The following is a 20286-nucleotide window of genomic DNA, read 5'->3' as shown; positions in this document are numbered from 1 at the left end:
ATTGTTGTGCTGATTTACATTTGTAACCATGAGTTAAGTGACTGTTACGTTTGATAAGAACAGCTGGAGTATTGCAGCATTAGACTTTGAGCTGCGGTGTGTCACTTTACTAGTGGTCTTTTTGTGTAAAGTGATGCAAGATCAGTGGCTTTAGAGTGGCCCCTATTTTGCATGGGGCCCTTGGGTGGCCACACCCAAACACTCATGCTATCTCCGCTATAGATGTGGTTATGTTGTTTTAATTGTTGTTTGTACATAAAATGAACAAGTTATGACACATCACTTTTTGTGTTTAATTAACATATAAATACACATTAAGTAACCTGATCATTCTATGTTAATATAACGTAGAATTATATGTTAAGGAAACACTAATTATTTTTGTTGCATGACTAAAAAAATTATGTTAAACTGACATAAATTTCCTTTCAGATAACACTCATGTGACACATTTATTTTATGTTTAGTGTACTCAAAACTTTAATGTTACCATACTGTACTAAATTAAAAGTTTTGAGTGCAAGCCGTTTCCAAAAGATTTGTATTATGTTATGATTATGTGTCAATATTGGCATGTAGTTGTCCTCAGGCCTGGATCAATTTAATTTCGCAAACAACCAAATCAGGCCCCACTAGTCATCCACCAAAACCTGAAAATGAGCGAGGAACAGGTGGTTTGTGAGCCAACCAGTGAGTTTAACTACATAATTTCCCCCTCCAAAATCACTTCATAGAATTGACATGGTACTGATCTTTGTGTGTTTGATGGTCTGAGGGAGGAGGTCTGGGGAGGAGGGGCCAATTTTGAACACTGTGTGCTTAATAACAGAAAGCCTATACTGTATTACATATCCTTCTACATCTACGTCTACCTTTAAAATAGTGATATTTCATCCAAATCAATGTATTCTACATGTCTCACTTAACATTTCAACAGAAATAAACTGTTGCACCAGATCCTGTAAAAAATGTAATTCTGCGATACATAGCGCAACTAGGAAGCCATGTTTGACTCTGTTGGACAAACAGTCACATGACAAAAATTCTGTGAAACTTGGAGCATGGGTGTAAATCTCATCTAAAGGCCATTTTATAGTTGTGCGTCGAATCAACGGCGGTTTTGTCTGGGACAGAGGATATATATTTAACTGCAGCAAACCCACTGATCAGCCACTTAACATCATATTGAGCAAAACGCAACTGTAGATCTTCAATATTAACCCTAATATCTGTTCACACACATAACGTTAGGCTTATCGCCGTGTTAACGTTAGTTGTAGTGGGTGCATTTCTATCCAACAAGCTATTAAACAAGCTAGGTAACGTTTAGGGATGAGCAAGTACAGCATTATCTGTATCTGTTAACCATATGAATTATCTGTATCTGTATCTGAACTCGGACTGGGCGGTGCCTAACTGGGCGGGATTTAACCCGGAAGTGGGTCGGGTTGTCTTGAAATGGGCGGGGCTTTAAACGGTATGTTATTTTAAGCATGCAATTGATATGGGTTGATCAGAAATTGTTATATTTATTGCTGATTAGAAAACTATTTACATGACAGCATCAGCATTGAGCTTCAGATCAATGGTTTTGATCACGATAACAAACTATATACAGAACAAGAACAATGAATACAACACATGCGGTTGCAATTATGAAGTAAAATGTAATGAACAAGAGTTTTCATTCTCAACATAACTTTCTTTTTTTAACTTTTAATTTTTTTATGATCAGTGTGATTTATTTATTTATTTTTTTTTGGTTCTTTTTTATTTTTTTTATTTCCACACCAGGTGTGTGTGTGTGTGTGTGTGTGTGAGTGTGTGTGAGTGAGTAACAGAGAGAGAGAGAGAAAGAGAGAGAGGGGGGCGGGGGGGACTGTGTTCTACGGATCAAATAGTCCGACGCTGTTTTTCGAGATCTAGAGCCAGCTGACGGTTTAAAAAAGAAAAAAAATCTCCGACAGGCAGAGACGCAACGCGAGTCGCATTCTACCAAGCACCACGTCTGAACAAACCCCACGTTTACCAGAACTCTACTGGTTAATAAGAAAGTACTACAAACCGAAGTAAAAAACAAACCTGAAGCTGGAAAAACCCTAAACGTTAACGGAAAAGACCCGCGAACCTGAGTGACTGAGGGAGAGACAGAGAGAGAGAGAGAGGCAGAGAGTTGTTCTGTGTGAGTGAGCAGAGCAGGACACAGCAACACAATAAATCTGTATGTGTGTAGGGGAGGGGCGCTGTGACGACTAGCCTATCACAGAACGCAGACACAGTCAACTACCCAATGAGGATTTTTATTCAATCCGAGAACAGATATTGACTCGTATTACTCGTATAATACTCGTACTCGGCAAAAGTGCTTTATCCGTACCGGATACTCGTTTCAGCCGAGTATCCGGCTCAACTCTAGATCTTACCCTGCTTTTCACCGTCTCTTAACACAACAACAATACGATGCTCTTGCAGGCAGGCAAATGTGAAAGGTCACGTTGATAGCCTATGACGTCACCTACCGGCAGCAGCGCAGGTAGACGAGGCTACCAACTTTACTTATATATTATTACTTTTAAACATTTTTTATTCTCGAATAATTGATTCACACGTTCATTTTTAACGTGAACGTTTTAAATGGCCACTCAAAAGGGCACTTTGGATGTTCGTAGGCAAAGGGGGCAGGTGCTCAGGCACCCATAGCTTCTACCTTCTCCCCCAGACTCAGTTAAGTTAGTAATGTTAACCATTAACATTTTTGATAAATAAATAATAAAGACCCTCTATGTGCAGTTTACAGGTGCACCATCATTTTAGCATTGGCTGATTTGACCACAGAGAAGTGATGGCTGGCAGGACCGCAGTCAGCTGTTGCCATCACTGAAAAGCTATGCCAATGTTTACTCTAATTTGTCCTCCAACTGTATCTGCAGCCCTTTTTAGTCGCCGCTTTTTTAGCTTCATTCTCCTTGTTTGCCTTTTTAGCAGGGCGGGCAGTTGCAAGTAACCGCAGCAGCATCAACTTTTGCCAAGTTTTCCTCCATTCTTTAGTAGACTTGCAACAAGTCCGCTGGCAATTATGCACTTTGAGCTCAGACTCTTTACGGAAGGGGTAGAGGGCGTGCTGCATGGCAAGGAGGCATTTCATTGGTTCTTTCTAAGCGGACTGCGAGGTAGTGATTGGTGGGCGTTTTTACAGGATTACAGCAGCTACAGATTACTGATCTTTTCCGCTCTTTTTGAGTATAAAGACAAACAAAGTATAAAAAAACTATATATTGGGGGCGACCTCTATCTCACCCAGAATTTTGTGCGTCCCATGTAGGCTGAGTTTGAGTCTGACCCGCGGCCCTTTGCTGCGTGTCGTCCCCCCTGTCTCTCGCCTTTCCTGTCTTCAAGCTATTCTATCAATTAAAGGCCATAAAAGCTCAAAAAATAAAAAAAAGTGTACATTGTGTATATATTGTTAGCAACCCTGCCTTTAACAGACACACCATAACAGAGAAAACAAACTGTCAGACATGCGGTGACAACACTAACAGAAAGAGAAAAACAACTATTTTACCAAAACATTCAAGACAAAGACAGCACCGCCCCATCTGAACAGCAATTCAGTGGTCCTGGTACTCTGGGTGATGAGAACAAAAGAGAAGACTCTTAAAAACAGAGGTTATAATACATGTAAAAGACTATACATTATTATAAAGAAATGAAATGATGATGAGATTGGTAACTACATAATATACTTCTACCAACCTAATCTTTGTATTTCGCAAAAGATTGTATTTTCCTCAGGATTGCTCTGTCTTTGGCCAGCTTCTCCATGAACTCCTGGTAGGGGAGGTTGAAGTTCTTCTTCACAATAAGCATGGCCTTGATGGTAGGAAGAGTGGACCTATTTGTTGCTGCTGTCTATATATCATTCATTTGGGAGAACTCTCTGAACTGGTAGAGAGGATTCGGCAAGAAATAGAGCAGGCCAAATTGGATCTGGAGGGGCGCCGTTTATCTTTAGCGACTGACGGTACGGGGTCCGGTGGAGCTCAGAGCGGGCAGTTGTCTGGAGCTGTGCATTCCTTTGATATTAATAACTTACGACTACTGCCACCGTTTAATGAGAAAGATCCCGATACGTTTTTCTTGTTGTTTGAGCGTGTCGCTAGGGCTAGGGGTTGGCCTGATGCAGATTGTGCGTTGATGCTTCAATGTGTGCTGACGGGACGGGCGCAGGAAGCTTATTCATCATTGAATACAGAGGATAGCTCAGGCTATGCGACTATCAAATCTGCTGTGTTAAAAGCGTATGAGTTGGTGCCAGAGGCATATCGCCAACGTTTCAGGTCCTGGGAGAAACGTAGTGGTCAAACTTATATGGAGTTTGCTCGGGACCTGACTGGTCATTTTAAACGTTGGTTGGCTGCGCTGGAGGTCACTACTTTTGAGGGTCTGTGTGATCTTGTGGTTTTGGAGCAGTTTAAGGATATGCTTCCTGGTTACATTGCAACATACGTTAGTGAGAAGCAGTGTGTTACGGCGGCGGGTGCGGCTGCGTCAGCAGATGAGTACTTGTTGCTTCATAAAGGAGGGTTTAGAGAGCGGGCTACAACGCGTGAGCGTTCTTGGAGAGCTGGTGTGCCAATGTCGGAGGCGGTATCGCGGGGTGATGCTGTCCACACTAACTGTAACTATTGTCATGAAAAGGGTCACTGGAAGGCTGATTGTCCGCTCCTGCATTTTAAAAACAAGCCTGGAGTATCGAAGGTTAAGCCTGTGGCAGCCGCTGCGCCGGTTATTGTGGACTGTGTATCTGACTTGCTTGCTACAGAGCTTGAACCGGATGTCTTGGCAGCCTATGCTCCTTTTATTAAAGATGGCTTTGTGTCTCTGGTAGGAAGTGGGGCTAGGGTGCCAGTAAAAATCTTGAGGGACACAGGGGCCTTTGACTCCTACATTGTCGGATCTGTGCTGCCGCTGTCAGAAGACACTGATACGGGTGACTGTATCCTTAGTCGTGGCATGGGTTTAACTGTTTTGCCCATACCATTACATAAGTTGGTCCTGGACTGTGAGCTGGTGAAGGGCGAGGTAGCCGTTGGTGTGCGTCCGGCGTTGCCCATTGAGGGGATTCATTTCATTCTGGGTAACGGGCTGGCTGGTGGCCGTGTTTGGGCTGATTCTCCCCCTTTGCCAGTAGTTACATCTTGCCCAGTTGAGTCTGTTGTTGACCATATTGCCGCTGACTTGCCTAGAGTTTTCTCAGCCTGTGTAAGTACCCGAGCTATGAGTAACGCTGAGTCTGTGAGGGAACCTGATGGGGGTGTAGTTGAGTTTCTGGCTCCATCACTGTCAGACTATCCGCTATCTGTGTCATTAACTGAGTTGGTACAGGAACAGCAGAGTGACTCTTCCCTTAAGGTAATGTTTGATTGTGTTGCATCTGCTAAGGAGATTACCAGTGTAGCACGTGGGTATTTTGTTCAAAATGGCTTGTTGTTTAGGAAGTGGTTGACTCTGGGTACTGACTTTGTTGGAGATGCTGTCATTCAGTTGGTGGTACCGACTAGATTTCGTCCTCTTGTCTTAAAAGTTGCTCATGATGAGAGTGGGCACTTTGGTGTGAGAAAGACTTATCTTAACATCTTGAAGCATTTTTTTTGGCCGCGGGTGAAGAAAGATGTTGCAGCATACATTAAGACATGTCATGTGTGTCAGCTAACGGGTAAGCCCAATCAGTCTGTTAGACCTGCTCCATTACAACCTATTCTGGTTGTAAATGAACCATTTGAGCATCTGATTGTGGACTGTGTGGGTCCGTTGCCGTGCTCTAAGTCTGGCTGTAAGTACCTGCTAACTGTGATGTGTCAATGCACTCGGTATCCTGCTGCTTATCCGTTGAGGGCTATTACCACTAAGGCGGTGGTGAAAGCACTAAGTCAGTTTATTTCGGTCTTTGGCATTCCGAAGGTCATCCAGAGCGATCAGGGGTCCAATTTCTCTTCGCACATGTTTGGTCAAGTTTTGAAGTTGTTGCATGTCCGTCATAACCAGTCATCAGCCTATCATGCACAGAGTCAGGGGGCCTTGGAAAGATTCCATCAGACTCTGAAGTCTCTCCTGCGTGCATACTGCACGGAGCTGGATAGAGACTGGGAGGGGGGTCTTCCTTGGCTTATACTGGCTGCAAGAGAAGCTGTTCAGGAGAGTACTGGTTTTAGTCCTAATGACTTGGTTTTTGGACACAGGGTGCGTGGGCCCTTGGCTGTTTTAAAGGATGGCTTGGTGGAGGCCGATCCGCCAAGAAATTTGGTTGATTATGTCAATGGCTTTAGGCATCGTTTGTTTGTTGCAGGTGAAATGGCAAGGGAGAACTTGCAAGTGTCACAGAGTAAGATGAAAAATTTCTATGATCGCCGTGCGGGGCATCAGGAGTTTAGTCCGGGGGATCAAGTTCTTGCTCTGTTGCCTGTTGTGAGCTCGCCGTTTCAGGCTAAATATGCTGGTCCTTATACAGTTGCTGAGCGCAGGTCTGACCTCAATTACATCATTGCTACACCAGGTCGGAAAAAGTCAACACAGTTATGTCATGTCAACCTTCTCAAACCCTATTATGGACGTGAGGCTGATGTAAGCCAGTCAGTGAATGACGAGGTACATCCTGTTTTGCTTGTGAGTTCGGTGTCTGGATCACAGGGCGTAGATGGAGTGCCGGAACCAGATGACAGTTTGTTGTATGGTCGTCTAAAAAATTCGGAGACCCTTTGTAACCTTGATAGTTTGTTGGTGCATTTAACTGAGTCTAGGCGTGATGAGTTGTCTGGTCTGATACAGCAATATCTGTGTCTGTTTGGTGATGTTCCTACATGCACGAATTGGATCGAACATGATGTTGATGTTGGAGATGCACAACCAATTAAACAGCGTTTTTACCGTATGTCTCCAGAGAAACTTAAACATCTGGACTCTGAAGTTGCTTACATGCTGGAAAATAATATTGCTCTCCCGTCATTTTCTAGTTGGTCCTCTCCGTGTATTTTGGTCCCGAAGCCTGATAAATCACCTAGGTTTTGTACAGACTTCAGAAAGGTAAACTCAGTAACTAAACCAGATTCCTTTCCGCTGCCGCGGATGGACGACTGTATAGATCAGGTTGGTTCTGCCAAGTTTGTTAGCAAGTTTGACTTGCTTAAGGGATATTGGCAGGTTCCGTTGTCTGCGCGTGCTCGGGAGGTCTCGGCATTTGTTACACCGTCTGGACTCTATTCTTATAGAGTCATGCCGTTTGGTTTGAGGAACGCTCCGGCCACATTTCAACGATTGATGAATCGTGTTGTGTCTGGTCTAGACGGTTGTTCTGTTTACCTAGATGATGTCGTTATATATAGTGAGACGTGGCACGCTCATCTTAAACGCATTCGGGCATTGTTTGACAGGTTGTCTGAGGCGCGACTGACTGTCAATTTGGCCAAATGTGAGTTTGCAAGGGCTACTGTGACGTATTTGGGACGTGTAGTGGGGCAGGGCCGTGTAGCTCCGGTCCAGGCCAAAGTTAGGGCAGTAGAACATTTTCCTGTGCCTACTACTAAAAAAGAGCTACAACGTTTTTTGGGTCTAGTCAGATACTATAGGAGCTTTTGTAAAAACTTCTCTACAGTTGTTTTTCCTCTGACGGAGTTGTTGAAAGCTAATGCAAAGTTTTTGTGGTCTGATGAGTGTCAGCAAGCCTTTGAGAACATCAAGTCTTTGTTGTGTTCGTCTCCTGTTTTAGTAGCGCCGCAGTTTGATAAGCCGTTCATGATTCAAGTGGATGCAAGTCTGTTTGGGGCGGGTGCTGTTTTGCTGCAGGAGGATGGTCAGGGACTGGTGAGACCAGTTAGCTTCTTTTCGAAAAAATTCAACCGCTATCAGCTGAATTATTCGGTGATAGAGAAAGAAGCGCTGGCACTCGTTTGGTCTTTGCAGCATTTTGAGGTGTACGTTGGTGGGAGGCCACTTGTTGTCTATACGGATCACAATCCGCTGACATTTTTGCAGTCACTTAAATGTCCCAATCAGAGACTCATGAGGTGGTCGTTGTTTTTGCAAGCCTACGCGCTTGAGATTAGGCATATTAAAGGAGTAGACAACGTGATAGCTGATGCGTTGTCACGTGCCCCTCTGCTCTAGGTCAATATTGACATTTTTTTTGTTTTGTACCCTGTTTGTTTGTTTTTTGTTTTTTTTGTGTGCCTGTTCTCTTCCTTTGCTTCCCAGGTACCTGGTTTTGCTCAAGATGGGACGGGGGTGAGCAATCGTTCCGGCGCAATTTGGAGGTCAACGGTTCCTTTCTGCTTGGTATAAGTCTGTATTATATTTTGGTGATTTTGGTAACACTTGTTTTTTTGAATAATGTTCGGTTCTGATTGCTGGATGTGGTAGTTGGTTTTGCCGTTGGCTCCTTTGGGCACCGACTTTATGGGGGGAGGTGTGACGGCCCTTGTGTGATCTGGTGGGGCCTCTCTGTAGGAGTGATGCCTCTCTGGTCTTACCCATCTTTGTTTGAGTTGATTGCAGATCTGGTGCACCTGTGAGCTGTGAGGTGATAAAGCTCCACCTGGTCAGACTACACTCTCTCTCTTCACTGCGATCCAGACATCAACCATGGCCTGATCATCCTGCCTGCCACATCTTGTTTTGGGTTTATTTCAGTTACAGTTTACACACTTTGCACATTACCAAAGATATGTTTAGTTTATTCTTTTGTTAAATAAATCACTTTTGATAATTTACGTTGCCTCGCTCCCTCTTTTGTCATGGCCCTTGAGCCAGGTTGTGACAGTGCATTACAACCAGCTAAGCACAGACAACAGTCACTAATCTTGGCAGGTTAGTGTGTAGGATGTCATTCTCTTTGAAGTGGGTAACCACCATGGTCCATTTCTGACTTAGTGGTGTGTCAATTGTTTTCCATCTGTTCAATTGCTCCTCCCTTAAAGGCCCTAATGAAACGGACGTTGGAACGCCTTTAGCTTCTGTCCTAGTGAAACGAAATATTCGAGCGGTACATCAAACAACGCATTTGATTGGACCGCTAAAAAATTGGGCAGAGTTTAGCTCAGTACTGAGGATTTTTGTCAATGGCTTGACACAAACTCCCCTCAGCTGTTGTTTCTGTTAGATCAGGAGAAGGACGAAAGATAAATAGGAAACTTTGCTTTTTTTCAAACGGCTCTGTCACTGCAGCACCGGCAGTAACTCTACATGCAGATTAACCTCTTTCTCTATTCCACCTGCTCACCCGGCCGCCGTCATCTAGCAGCAGCTCCATTCATCTGCATGTAGCTTATATCATGCCCATGCTGCATTGGCACAGAGCCAATAAAATCGGCAACGTTTCCCTAGACCTCAGCCACATTGTCAGCAGCCGCAACAGCGTGTGGCTGATATAGTCTGTCTGTGTGTGTGTGTGTGTGTGTGTGTGTGTGTGTGTGTGTGTGTGTGTGTGTGTGTGTGTGTGTGTGTTAACGCCGTCTCAACCAGTGCCACTGCTGTGAAAAAGTTTTTCACTTCATGAGGCCTTTTCGAAACTCTTGCAGACAAGTAACCTCAATCACCACACTGGCGCATGTTTCCTACAGCGTGGCTGCTGCTATCTGAATCTCTTTACACTGAGGTTGCCTATTTAGCAGGAGACATTGCAATTTCTTTTAGATTGTGTGCTTTCCTTAGGCTTGCAAATAGTTCACAGCAGTAGTGAAGAATGACTGGGATGTCTTGAATTGTCTAGAAATCTCTCTTTGGGCACTGCTTCATCTTTCTCTAATTCTCTCAGAAGTCCCATGACCAAAAGTGGAATATAATTGTCATCTCGTCTTGCAGTCAGTTTTGCCTTCAAGCATCTTGATTGTGTCACTGAATATGGACAGTTCTGGCAGTGTTATTAATGATGTGGGCAGGACAACCTAAGCCTTCTGCAGGGCATTCTTACCTTTGGTATGAACGTTGAACCTCCCCAGCCTATCAGTCCTCCAAAGTTGGTGTTTGTGTTGTCAGCAGAGAACACCACAACTTTGTTTTCCAAGTTAAACTTTTGGATAACCACCAGAACCTCACCTGCAATTTCTGCTGCTGCTTCTCCTTTTAGTTCAACAAAATTGTGCTTCAGTGGACAGGGACACACATTTCACCTGGTCAAGTTCCCTACCCAGTGCTAAAACATTTCCCACTATGGTATCACATTTTGTCCTAGCACAAATTTGGCTCATACATTTCCCTTGTCAGTTGGCCTGTGCTGCCCATAGATCTGTTCCTATGATTGTGTTGCATAGTGTGGTATGCAAAGACACCCTCCTGCACAGCTAGATCATATTCTTCTTACTGTAAGATGGCTCTACCATCTTGAAGAACGTGGTGACAGTTGCCTAACCAGCACAAGCATTTAGAGAGGCGTTATGCTACTTTTTCATGTTTATTTGAATAGGGAAAGATGCTACGACATAGACATTTGTGCAACAAATCTCCAATGTACAGCATCACAGGATTTATAGCTATTGCTCATTTTCAATGCCCGTCCCTAGAAGGGCTTTTTAACAGTCATACTGATGTATCACTACTTCTGAGGAATTACATGAGGAATTACAAATGGTGCAGTGAACCGACTTGGGCGTTCCCTCATCATAGTGTCATTTAAATGACATTTCCTTTTCTTGGAAAGAGCCATTGCAACTTCTTTGTCTGCTCTTCGTCACTCTTTTGTAGCTCTCTTACTTTTTCTTCTCCTTCAAACTTTCTCCTCCTTTCTTTTCCGTCTTTTACTTTCCATTTCACTGCTCTACACTCTTTGCTTCTTTCCTTTCCCTTCCCCATTTTCCCATCTTATTCACTCACGCTACATTAATGGTCTAGAATCTATTGTCCGCTACGGAGCAGCCAAACCCGTACGTGTTCAATGTCAACTGGGCTCCACAGTCTTTCCTGACATGTAAGTTATTATTTCATATTTTTGATTAAGTCTTGTTTTAGTCATGAGAATAAGGTCGTCACCGAATAGATTTCTTTATCACTATTGAGCAGCTACTTCGTCAGCAAATGCAACAGAAGAGCAGCTGGTGCATCTGTTGACAGTGCAGCCAAACAAACTCACATTGTTTTAATAAAGAAGTCAGTCAATACTAACTACAAACTCAATCGGATTGCATCCTGTACAAAGTGCAAGTAGTACAGAGCAGAACACAGTAATAGAAGTTGGAGGTGTGCAGCTGTCGCCTGCAGCTCGTCATAGTAGCTCACTGTGGCTGCTCCTCACTGTTTCATTTTTCTCTATTTAAAACAGATTAAATGTCAACGCTGAAACTGAAATTTGTTTTGTTTTGTAGATACATTTTTGATGATCGAACACGGTTTGGGCTAACCACGGTGACAAGTACATTGCTTATAATTGCGTACAATAAAGTTGTATTCTTCTATCCTTTGCAGTGAAAATCACCCCATATTTAGTTTTTAGTGTAAAACAGCAGCAGCTGGATGTTATGTTTGTATCAGCAGTAAGTGAATACATTGTTGACATTATGGAACGAGTGAACAGTAAACAGTGAGCGTGATATCAATGAAATCAAATTACACTGGTTGACATGCTGCATCATTACCTGCGAATCCCTTGTGTGTTTAAATGCACTTTAAATCCAGTAGAGATTAGCAGAGTCTGAAAACTACTATAATGATTTTTGCAGTAGAAATACAAATTCCGTTAAATTTCCGTCTTTTAGTGAGTTTGAGGCACGGCTCTGCACCATGGAATCAAAATCGTATGCTTCCGTAGCTAGCCAGCGCTCCGTAGCTGGTGCGGGCCAACATACTGTAGCTTCTGTTAGCAGTCCCCCGGCAGGCCCTGAGCAGCCGGGCGAGTGGGTGACTGTCCGAAGGAAGCGTAGCGATAGCTCTAAACCGGGGAGCGCACATGGCGACGTCACGCTAAACCGGAGCCTATCTTCGCCTATCTAACAGTTTCTCCCCACTCAGTGATACACCCGCTGAGAAGCCAACTCTGGTTATTGGGAGCTCTATACTGAGAAACGTGAAGTTGGCGGCTGCGGTCTGGGGCCAGATTGGGCAATGTGGAATCCTATTTAAAGCTGCTGGCTAAAGATAACCGTAAATACAATAAGATTATACTTCACTTAGGTGGTAATGATACCCGATTACGCAAATCGGAGATCACTACAATTAATGTTAAGTCACTTTGTGTATATGCAAAGACAATGTCGGACTCAGTAGTTTTCTCTGGACCCCTGCCAAACCTGATCAGCGATGACATGTACAGCCGCATGTCATCCCTCTACCGCTGGTTGTCAAAGTGGTGCCCAGCTAATGATGTTGCCTACGTAGATAACTGGAGGGCGTTCTGGGGAAAGCCTGGTCTTATTAGGAGAGACGGCATTCATCCCACTTTGGACGAAGCTGCTCGCATATCAACAAATCTGACCAAGTCTATTATCGGTCATAAACCATGACAACCCATGTTTGATATTAGTAATCAGAGGTGCTGTGCTACGCGCTCCTCTGTGCTTCCGTTGGAGCAGTCACCCACTCATAGTCCCATAACCACGGTGTCTGTCCCCCGACTCAGATCGGTTAAATCAAAGGTAAACAAAAGAGGGGCTATACTTAACAACCTAATTGGAATTGAAACTACCACTGCAATGATATAACAGAATAGGAAAATTAAATGTGGACTATTAAATATTAGATCTCTGGAGTTGCAGCCATATTTGATTCAAGCCTGTTAATTAATCCTAAACCGTTTATACCTCGTTTGAAAGCCTTGTTCTTAATCTTCAACATCCAACATGGAAAACATTACAGCCAATATTTGTTGTTGTTTACAGGTCCGTATTCTGAATTTTTATCTGAATTCTCTGAGTTTTTATCATGTGTAATCCTTAAATCAGACAAAGTACTTATTGTAGGTGATTTTAATATCCATGTGGATGTTGACAGCAATAGCCTTAGTATTGCTTTCAACTCACTACTATATTCAATTGGTTTCAGTCAGAGTGTGCATAAGGCCACTCACTGTTTTAACCACACCCTCGACCTTGTGCTGGCATATGGCATCGAAATTGAAGATTTAATAGTATTTCCGCAGAATCCTTTATTATTAGACCATTTTTTAATAACTTTCAAATTCTTACTACCCGACTATACGAAATTAGATAAAAGCTTCTACACTAGATGCCTATCTGACAGTGCTATAGCTAAATTTAAGGAAGATATTCCAACAGCATTTACAGGTGCTAGTTTCCAACAAAGGAAACTAGCACCTTGGTATAACTCCCAAACTCGCAAATTAAAACAAATCTCGCGAAAACTTGAAAGTAAATGGCGTTCCACCAAACTGGAAGAATCTCGTTTAGATTGGCAAGACAGTCTGAAAACCTATAGGAAGGCCCTCAGAAATGCCAGCTCAGACTATTACTCATCACTAATAGAAGAAAATAAGAACAACCCAAGGTTTCTTTTCAGCACTGTAGCCAGGCTGACAGGTCACAGCTCTATTGAGCCATCTATTCCTATAGCTCTGAGTAGTGACGACTTCATGAGCTTCTTTAATGATAAAATTATAACAATTACGGATAAAATTCATCACCTTTTGCCCTCAACCTCTAACGGTTCACCTTTAAACGCAGGACTGCTAGAAAGAACGACAAGACCTGACATATACTTAGACTGCTTTTATCCAATAGACCTTCAACAATTAATATTAAAGGTCTCTTCAGCTAAGCCATCTACCTATCTTATTTTTTATTTCACCTTTATTTTTATCATTAAGTCATTAAGAACAGGTTCTTATTTACAATGGCGGCCTGACAAGTGGCATAGCCACTTAGGGAAAGGAAAGGAGGGCTAGATAAAAAAAAATACATTAGAAATACATACAGTTTAGAAATTACATAAAATACAATTTGAAATACTACATAGAAAACAATAAACACTTATGCACAGGTACATGAGTAAGAAAGGGAGAAACCATTCAAATATTTAGCTGGAAAAATTATTATGTAGAGAAGCAACTGCATATGTCCGTGAACAAGGATGATATGATAGTTTTGAAGGATGAAATGGAAATTATTTTATCCAGTTTGAGAATATTTTGCAGAGTTCCAGTCATGAGCGGCAGCAGATTGAAAAGATGCAAGTATTTATATGCAGTGACTTGTTCAAGAATAGCCCCCTTGCAGGTGGTGATGTTAAGGGTGAGAAAGGCGTTGTACCCTTACATGACTTTAGTTTTGGAGGTATTGAGAGTGAGTTTGAGTTTGAGTTGGGAAAAAGACTGCTGTAGTTGGGAAAAGCTATCTTGCTGGGTAGTTTGAACAGTATCAGGGGAAGGACCAGTGGCATAAAGAATTGTATCATCAGCATATAAGTGAATGAGTGAATTGCCAGCTGCCTGAGGAATGTTATTAATGTAAATTGAGAAAAGTGTGGGGCCAAGTATGGAGCCTTGGGGGACACCCCTGGTGACCGGGAGAGAATGGGAGAAAAGGTTTTCAAATCTTACACGTTGCACCTGAAGAGAGAGATAATTGGAAATCCAAACCAGTGAGTGATCAGTGACACCAATGCTGCTAAGTTGGTGGATGAGTGTATTGTGGTCCACAGATTCAAAAGCTTTGGCAAGGTCAATGAATATAGCAGCGCAGTGTTGTTTGGTATCTAATGCGGATGTAATGTCATTGAGTACTTTTGTGGTAGCTGTAACACAAACATACCCAGTTCGAAAGCCAGACTGTGCCCCGGAGATGATACCGTTCACATTAAGGTGATTGGTTAGTTGTTTGTTGACAAGTTTTTTCCAGAATCTTAGACACACACGGCAAGATGGAAATTGACCTGTAATTGTTTAGGTCAGCCTGATCACCGCCCTTAAACAGAGGAAGCACAACCACTTCTTTCCAAGCAGCTGGAATTTCAGCTGTATAGAGGGAGAGATTAATGAGGGCTGTTAGGGGAGCCGCAATGACAGGGGCCGCAATTTTAATGAAAAAAGATCATCTGACCCAGCTGTTTTATTGGGGTCCAGAGCGATCAATTCCTTCAGGACCTCCCCCACTAAAACAGGCCAGATGGAAAAACTGTGAGGAGGTGCTGAAGGGCTGCAGGTACTAGGGGCTGCAACAATAGAGTTTAAAGACTCGGAAACAACAAAGCCAGAATTTATGAAGTGGCGATTTAATGCTTCAGCCATAGAGTTTTTATTAGTAACAACTATATCATCCACTCTTAGAGACAGTGGTACGGACCAGGGTTTGTTTACAAGTTTTTTTACCGTGTTCCAAAATGCTTCAGGATTGGCACTACAAAGTGAGAACTGCTCTTTAAAGTAGCCGGCTTTGGCCTGCCTCACTGCTTGTGTGGCCTTGTTCCTGAGTTGGTGAAATAAAAGGTTGTCATTGGCCGAATGTGACTTGCGTGCTTTGCGCCAGGCTGTATTTTTTAGCTGAAGCAGAACAGTTAGATCACGATTAATCCATGGACTGTTGCGGTTTTATATGCGTATCTTTTTGTTTGGGGCATGTTTGTCGATCACAGCAGTAAGAAGATCTCTAAACAACAACCATGCATCGTTCACGGTGGGAATCAGGCTGACTCTATACCAGCTTACATTGGCCAGATCACGTAAGAAAGCTTGAGCATCAAAATGTTTCAAAATACGTTTAGTGGTGATTACGATTATGAAACAGTGGTCGCTGAGGTCATTGCAAAATACACCCGATAGGTACATGAGTGGGGCGTTTGTAAACACATCTTATATCAATGTCTGTGTCACAGCTTTTTGGGTTGTATCTGGTTGGAAGGTTTATGATTTGGTGAAGGTTTAGGCAGTCAAATTGTTGTACAACTTTCTCAGGGGGCTTAAGCATGTCCCAGTATAGGTCGCCAAGTAGGATCAGCTCGGACCTGGTGAAAGGCGCAAGAGCACTGCTTAAGGCCTCTAGGGTACATGTTGGTGCAGATGGAGGGTGATAGCAGCCAGCCACTGATAAAGAAAAGCTGTTGGATAGTTTGATGTTAAGAACAAGAAGATCATACTGTTTGGGTATAGACTTCGCCAGGGCTATACTACACTGAAGATGTTCTTTGGTGAAAATTGCCACCCCCCCCACCCTTAGATGACCTATCCTGCCGAAACAGGTTGTAACCAGATAAATTCAGCCCAGGGTAGGGAATAGAGTTATGCAGCCATGTCTCAGTGATCACTAAAACTTAGTTAGAACTCTCAACCCATACTTTAAGCTGGTCCAGTTTAGGTAATATGCTTCAACCCAAGGTTTTTGTGGTTATAAAAATCATCAAAACATATGTTATTTGAGGCCACATGATCGGCAGGGAAAGCAACACCAGAAAGAACACCAGAAGAGGGGCCAGGATGGACATGAACATTACCAGACATTATAAGCAGTAATATAATCAAAGCCCGACAGAGAACAGCTGAGGCACTACAGTGTTGTTGTTTTAACAAAACAGTTGTATGCAGTTTGTTGGGTGATGCAATAATTTTAATGAGTATTCTCATAATAAAACATGAAAGCAGAGCCGGAGTGACAGAGAATGTCAGGCATTAACCCAAAAGTCCTTAATATCATTAAAGAGGCAGAGTCTCTATTATGTGAATGGACTTTGTCTGTTTTGCTGCTGTGTAAACGAGCAACGTCATATTGTTTATTTGTACATGGAGTAACGCAAGGTACTGAGAAAGATGAGAGAAGTGCAGAGAAAATGCAAAATAGTTTGAAGGTATCCATGGTTCAGCAGAGAACATAGAAAGTCAAAAAAAGTCAAATAGTCAAAGAAAGGACCTGTTTCCAGAGTGGCTTGCACTTACCGATGCAACGTACTGTCAGGCAGTGGCAGAGCCACCCAGTTGGATGGATTAGCGGGTGAGGAGAAAGTGACAAGCGGCAACGTTAGGCCTATCCAGGTAGAGCCACACAGCTAGCCAGCTAGGCATCCATCCATATCGGCACGCGTCTAGCTCCCGTTAGCTTGGGCTATGCCAGCTCCCAGTCAGGCTCTCGTCGTTACTTCCTGGTAAAACTGCTGCAGTTTCCGAGGAGGGTGCCGTTAGCTCCCGACAGGCCAAGTCAGCCTCCGAACAAACTGGGCAGAGGCCACTGTCCGCTCCCAGAGAGGTTGCCGACCAGCCGAAGAGGCTGCACAGCCACCAGTAAGTTGCTGACTGGTCAATCATTTTCTCTCTGCCTTCTTGCCGCACCGGTCACCCTGGAAACGGGTTGGTTCCTTTTCCGTCTGTGTTCACCTGAACCTGTCTGCCGTCAGTGTATCGCCAAACACAGGAGGCGCGAGCAGCACGCAGAAGGGCAGAAGGGCACTCTGAGAGCGCAGACCCCATCCCAAAGAGGCTACTTAAAGAAGCGTTACCCATGGTTAAAACTTCATTACTAGATATGATGTCTTTATTAACAGGTTATGTACCGCAGTCATTTAACGTGGCTGTGATAAAACCTCTTCTGAAAAAACCCACCCTCGATCCTGAGGTCTGAGCCAACTATAGACCTATATCTAACCTTCCCTTTCTCTCCAAGATCCTTGAGAACGTAGTCGCTAATCAGTTATGTGATTTTCTACATAGCAATAGTTTATTTGAGGACTTTCAGTCAGGATTTAGAATGCATCATAGCACAGAGACGGCTTGAGATGATGGCTTCAGAATTACTGAAATTGTTGTGTCTTTGTACAACAATTTAGAGTGTGGTCTAGACCTACTCTATCTGTAAAATGTCCTGAGATAACTCTTGTTATTATTTGAAACTATAAATAAAATTGAATTGAATTGAATAAAAAACACACAAAGATCAAGCGAGGAGAGAGCCCGATGGACGGGATTATGGCTTGGAGAGCAGCGGAGCACACTGAGCACAGAGAGCAGGTAAGAGACATGACTGAAAATGGCAGCTGATGCTGGTTTTGGCCCACTCCGATGAGGAAGCAGCGGCAGTCAAAGTCACAGTGGTCAGGCCGCCCTCAATTAAGACTCCCAGGTACGATGGCAAGACTGACTGGGAGGCATTTCATGCTCAGTTTGAACTGTTGGCTCAGGCAGGCAAGTGGTCCATAGAAGTTAAGGCCCTCCAACTAGCAATGTGCCTTAATGGTGATGCTTTTTCAAGCCTGCTGCTGCTAAGCCCTGATGATAGAAGTGACTATGATGCGTTGGTGGGAGCCTTAAAGAGGAGGTTTGGAGAATCTTCTGCGGCTAGCCTGCTCCGCTCTAAGCTGTGCAGCAGACAGCGACGACCAGGGGAGCCGCTGAGGGATCTGGCAAATGACATGGAGAGGCTGGTTCACCGCGCCTATACCCACATGCCCCCCACCACCCAGAGCGAATTAGCCAGGGGCCACATTCTCCAGGCGCTGCTGTGGACAGACCTGCGGTTCTAGACGCTGCTGGCTCACCCCAGGTCTCTCCTAGAGGCTGCCGAGATGGCTTTAGAGAGGAAGATGCTGTGCGCTGGTCACTTTGCAGCCGCAATGGACAGTTCACTGAAGGTGAGCGCTGTAAGTGGGACTGAGTCGGACACAGCAACTCCTGTCTGGGTGGAAGAAATAACGTAGATGGTACGGGCTGCTACGAAGTGTGAGGAGCAGCACCCCAGATCACATCCTCTGGTTTGCTGGGGATGCGGCCAGCCTGGCCACCTGGTCCGACAGTGCACTCATGACCCTAAGAAGCAGGGAAACGGGGCAGGGACTGCATAGTCGGGACAAGGTGGATCCCCGGGACAGTGTCCCGACCTGCACAGGTGGGGAGACAGGATGCATGACCAGGCAGGGGCGTTGCAACCAGCAGATGATGTGCATGGCCAGGTGGAGCGACTTGTGATGCTGGGCCGAACCTGGAGACTGCTGGTTTGCACCGGTGATTGTTGGGGGGATACGCTGCTCTGCGCTGGTGGACACAGGCTTCTCAGCAACCCTGGTAAAACCAGATGTGGTGAAGAACGGGACAACAGTTATCCCCAGCATAGTGAAACAGTCACCAGAGAGAGGGCTCCCATGGTGGAAGAGGCACTAGTGACTCTGGGGTTGGGGAAAAAGACCAGTGTGGGTCGCGGACCTGGAGGACTGCATACTGGGGCTGGATGTTCTTGTGTCATTGGACTGTGTCATGAACACCAAGAGAGGAACACTCACTTTTCCAGATTGGCACATCATCCAGATGGCTAGACAGCCACTTAGACTGGGCTGCATCGCTGCTCACACCACAACTGTGCTAGCAGCTGAGACAACATCGGACATGATTGCCTGCTGCACTCTCACACCGGATCACCTGCACCACCCCTACCCGGCCTCACCTGCTGCTGACCCACTTATCCGACTGAAGTCCACAGCTGTCGACTGCGCCCCCAACAGCACGCCACCTGCACCAACCCCCATCCAGCCAGCTGCTGATCGATGCCCACACCCCTGGGCCACCACACTGCCTGGTGGAAGAGAATGAGTCCTGGCCCTGAAGAAGGTCTGGCAGAAAAACTGTGATGGACTGACTTTCAGTGAACAGGGTCTGCTGTGCAGTGTTGGGGAAGTTACTTTTAAAAAGTAGTGTTTGCTCGTTACTTCTTAAAAACGTAATCCGTTACTTTACTTAGTTACCCCCTATGGAAAGTAACTTTTTACTTTACTCGTTACTTTTACATTATTTTTAAAAGCAGGGGTCTCTGGCAGAGACTGAAGTTAATTATACAAAAACTATCTTTGACCATAAAGCCAATCTCTGGTTTATCAGTGAAGTGTCTGAACTACACTGCAGACTGGATTCTCTACTCACAGAGTGACGGCTGATTCATTATGAACGAGTCCAGCGCGGGTTGAATGCACATCAGCAGGTCATCGGCGTTACACGGTGTTAGTGTATACTATGTAATGTCTGTATCGACTTGTACCGGTCGCGCAGCCACGATGGTCCATACAGACACATGCAGCCTATTTTCTGGAAATCCTTGTGTGTCCGTGCAACCGACACAAGTCCACAGCGGTCCGCTGCGTGTATGTATGAGGCCATCTCCACCGCATCCATCTGTGAGGTTGTCAGCTTTGTGTCTGCCTGGCTCAGAGCGCCGTCTAGCAAAAAGCCACAAAGCTTAAAACGCTCTCAAAAGTCAGCTTTGGCTGCTTCTCGCTTGCCATGATTACTCTGCTACCAGCCTCTGTCACGTACCGTGTGGAGCTTGTGAGCGCGCAGCTGAGAAGGCAGTGTCGCTGTCAAATCTGTCCCTTGGAAAAGTAACGTTG

At 44.4% G+C, this 20286-nt stretch overlaps 2 long non-coding RNA genes across 2 annotated transcripts; one reads left to right on the top strand and one right to left on the bottom strand.

The window, feature by feature from the left end:
- Positions 1-488: 488 nt before the first annotated feature.
- On the bottom strand, positions 489-12085 carry LOC118495950. The gene is made up of 3 exons (XR_004898408.1): positions 11829-12085; positions 8313-8317; positions 489-499 (listed from the first exon to the last, which is right to left on the bottom strand). It is a non-coding gene; the product is annotated as an uncharacterized LOC118495950 (long non-coding RNA).
- LOC116040747 lies at positions 4706-12680 on the top strand. The gene is made up of 3 exons (XR_004102747.2): positions 4706-4717; positions 11076-11081; positions 12566-12680. It is a non-coding gene; the product is annotated as an uncharacterized LOC116040747 (long non-coding RNA).
- The last annotated feature ends 7606 nt before the right edge of the window (positions 12681-20286 follow it).

This window comes from Sander lucioperca, chromosome 9 (assembly GCF_008315115.2).
Source record: "Sander lucioperca isolate FBNREF2018 chromosome 9, SLUC_FBN_1.2, whole genome shotgun sequence".
Classification (NCBI taxonomy): domain Eukaryota; kingdom Metazoa; phylum Chordata; class Actinopteri; order Perciformes; family Percidae; genus Sander; species Sander lucioperca.
This window is presented reverse-complemented; position numbering and strand designations above follow the sequence as displayed.